The sequence below is a fragment of the Saccopteryx leptura genome, chromosome 7, assembly GCF_036850995.1.
Source record: "Saccopteryx leptura isolate mSacLep1 chromosome 7, mSacLep1_pri_phased_curated, whole genome shotgun sequence".
Lineage (NCBI taxonomy): Eukaryota > Metazoa > Chordata > Mammalia > Chiroptera > Emballonuridae > Saccopteryx > Saccopteryx leptura.
The window spans coordinates 66393949-66398262 of record NC_089509.1 but is presented as its reverse complement, the minus strand read 5'-3'; positions in this window follow the sequence as shown (position 1 = coordinate 66398262).

Here is a 4314-nt window from a genome sequence, read left to right as displayed (position 1 = left end):
TTCCCAATTCCTCTGCTCCGCACCCCACCCCTCCTTTTATCCAACACTCTTCTGCCAGGTTAATGTTTTTGAAATAGAGTTCAAGTGCACATATCTTAATTTGGCCTGTAAATAAGAATTCAATCTACCAAGTTCCCCCAAATATTTCTATGTGTAGTTTATGTTTTATCTAAGCTAGATTTTTCATCATTTCTTAAAAAGAATCAACATTTTCCAAACTTTCATTTCATTCTATATATTTGTGGACAAAAAAGGGGCCACAGGCTGAACCTGACCAGGTCAGGGTAAACTTGCATGGTGTCCCTGAAACTCAGGGACCTAAAGTAATCACGCAGGATGGTCTGAAGTTGACTTAAACTAAAAGCAGTTTATGGTGGAAAGTCATGTCCTAGGGAGTTATTCTTTATCTGGACAAAGGTCACTGCTTACTTTCAAACTTGTCTGTTGCCTTTTGCATCTACAGCAGTGGTTCTCAAAGTGTGTACCAGGGCACACACTTTGAGATGTTATGATGATATGTTGATTTGCTAATGGTTAAGATGATATGTTGATTTGCTAATGGTCTCACTTTGCCCTACAAATAAAGCAAGATGCAGTTTTTGGGCACGCTTTGTTCTTGCCAGCAGCAATTACAGGGCCCTCCTGACCCCGTATTTTCTTAGTTCTACGTATTTTCTTAATCCCGCACCATTCCCACTTGGGACCTGTGCTGGTTCGCGGCATGCACCCAGATATAAAAATAAATATAGTTACTCTATTATACCATTTCATTATGGAAATACCATTCTTTTTGTTAACACATCATTATTTTATTTATTATTAACACATCATTATATTATTTTGAGATAAATACACCAAAATAAAATGGATAGATTTCTCATAAAGAAGAGTGATAGTGAAGAATCCGATTCTGTAAGTGAGCAAAAGTTAAGTGTAAATAAAATAGGAATTGAAGGCTGATGGGCAGAATTTAATTTATAGCATTTTCCATCACTTAACACTGAACAATAGGATTGGTTTAGAAACCCATTCATGAAAACTTCAAGTGATTTTGGTTTAACATTAACAGAAGAAGAAGAACTGGCAGCTATATCCACTAATCGTGTATTGATGATTAAACATAAGGAATTGTCTCTTAAAGTCTTTTGGATTTCTATGTGGCAATATCTAAAAAAGCTTTGAACATTTTACTACAATATTCAACGTCCTATTTATGTGAATTAGGATTTTCTACCCTCAACACAATTAAGAGTAAAAAGAGAGGAATTCTTCAATGTATTGATGAGCAAATGAGAGTTTGCCTTTCAAATATATGCCCAAACATTGAAGAAATCACTAGGACACATCAGGCTCATGTTTCTCATAAACACAAGAATGAAAAAACTTAACATATTCACGCCAGGACCTGCCGAATTTACTAAATCTTACTAAGAATGTATCTCTATATATAAAAAGATAACTTTTTGAGGTTTTTTCTTTTTTAACTCCTCTTTTTTATAAATTCTAAAAAGCATAACTCAAAAAATGTAACATAAAAATGTTTTTTAATGTCAGAATAAATTTAATTTTGTCATATTTATTTCATTTAATTACCATAAAAGCACACTTGGACTTTATATTTTTTCTTTAATATTTGACTTAATTATTATAACATTTCTCAGAAATTTGTATATAGTGCGCCTACAATTATTTGCAAGATTTTAAATGCATCCCGACTTCGAAAAGTTTGAGAACCACTGATCTGCAGTAATGTCCATGATAACATGACTTTGAAATGTAGGGGTAATTTTTTTTCTGCCCCCCTCAGGGCAGGAATCCCACCAGAGCAGGAACCAACAAACCCCTTATTGTTACTATTATCGTGTTAATTAGCTTACCTATCTTATGCCTCCCTAAGTAAAAGAAGTTTCAGTATATACATTACTACTTTTTATCTAATCCCAGAGATTTCTCCCACTTTACTTTCTCCTGCCTCCCTAATCTATCTCCACTCCATTTCATGTAACCCCCATACGTCTCTCCCTTTGATTCTGATGCATAAAATAGGGGTAAAACCATCATTTCCCGGAGCACTTTCTCAATCTGCTACCCTGCAATTGTCAACAGTTTGGCTCAAATAAACTCATAAAAATTCTTACAGGTTTGGAAGTCCTTTTTACATTGACATACTATTTTCTCTACCAAGACCGGCCTCTTCTTATCTCTTTATAAATTCTAAGCCATTTTTCAAGGACCTTTTCAAATGTTAACTACGCCAAAGAATACTTTCTCAAGCCCCAGGCTGAAAGTGGTTTCTTCCTCTTTTTTCCCTAACCTGGCAATTTGAACTACGCTTGTGGCATGAATCATATTTTATTTTGCAGTAAGTTATTTGTGTGCATATGGCCACAGCCTGGGCTTGTGTGCTGATAAAATATTTATATAGGAGACTGTACTGAAGTATATTTAGAGAGGGTTTTATGATTAGGTTGAGTTTGGATAGACAAAGAAGATGAGGATAGCATTACAGAATGAGCTTTAAAAAGGGAGTGTATGGCCAGTATCTGAGGCTGCCATCGAAATCGCCTGACCAATGCAGGTTCAGGTTTGATTCGGACCAATGGTAATGAAACAGTTGAGCCAAAAGCTGGTGTTCCATTGTCCTTTATTCTAGACTTGCACCTGGCGAGTGAGAAATACACACAGTAGGAAATACTTCTCTTTCCATCCAGGGCTCTCAAAGCCACTGACTCATCCCAGTTTCCTAGAATCAAAGGTTTCTACCTCACCAGTCTTATTCTCTTCTATTCCCCATTCCTTCTCCTAATCCATCATTCCAGTTGCCTCCTCCACATGGCTTCCCTGCATTGCCACCATGGGCTCTTCCTAGAACATAATCATTCTTTTCCGGAACAATGTGATTTCTCCTCCTTTTAAAACCTTTTGGCACGAAAGCCCTCCCCCAATACACATTAGAATAATCACGCCCATCCCAAGCAATAAGGGCAATTAATATTATCACCTGGGCGACGGGCATCCACGTGGGCAGCACCAACTATTACAAAGTGAGCATAATATATTTCATCTGCCCAACAGGGAGAAAAATAGGAGGTGCGACAACAGGAAGGGGAATTGTATAAGGGAGAAACTAGCAATAATGCTGAAAAGATCAAGTAGGGCCAGACTATCAAGGACATTTAATTACTTATTAAATAATTTAGATTTGATCTTGAAGGCAACAAAACACTTGTAAAGGTTTTCTGTTCGGAAATGGAGTGCCTGTAAGAGGTGCACCAGGAAGGTTCATCAGGTGCAGAATACAGGACAGACTGACAGATGAGAAGACTGGTGGCAAAGGAGTAACCAACCACAAAGTCAGGCCAAAAATTAAATTACCCTCTAATTAAATGACTCAATTCTTAGATGTGATTGGACAGAGGATATTACTGTATCCAAAAAAAATATTCTCAAAGAAGCAATTTAAACACCATAAGCTTGGAGATCAAAGGACAATATATGTAAGGCCAGTGGCCGCCAGCGGCCATGCAGGCTCAGGTTCGCATTGGATTCGAGCAGATGGTAAAGAAACAGTGGAGCCAGAAAATGGTGGGCCATTTCATTTTTAGAGTCTCGTAATGGCAGATGAGCAAACAGGCAGGGAAGATCGCTTCTCTTTCTCCCATCTCAGGACCCTGTCAGTCTCAGCACCCCCAACCAAACAGGCCTGGCCAAAATCAGGGCTCCCCAACCCCAATTCCTCGGTCTCTGGTTCCACAACCCAGACTCCTTCTCTGATTCACTCTCTGGTCTCACCTCTCCCTGCACTCTCCAGCAAAAGACCACCTGGGGGGGAAACCCTTTTCCATCAAATAGTCGCCCCTCCCCACTGTGGCAGGCAATGCACAGTTTGCAATCTGCCGCCGTGAGGGCAAGCACCAGCAGGCTTCCATAGACTATACACACATGATGCTGCCCCAATACAATGCAAAATACAAGCAGCAAACCTAAACACACTTGTTTACCCAAGAATATCCCTCTTAGCAAACTAAATATTTTGTAATCAAATATTCTCTTACAACAAGGAGAGAGTCTCTGGTCTGTACCTATTAATAAAGGCCTACATTTGTATACTTCTCCATTTTTTTAAATTCCAAAACCTGGAAACACATCTCTGCATACCCTTACTGAAGAAATAAAACCAATTTTTGTAGAGAATATTAAATTGTACATTTAATCTTCACAACAAGGCTACAATTTAGACCAGTGGTAGTCAACCTGGTCCCTACCGCCCACTAGTGGGCGTTCCAGCTTTCATGGTGGGCAGTAGTGGAGCAA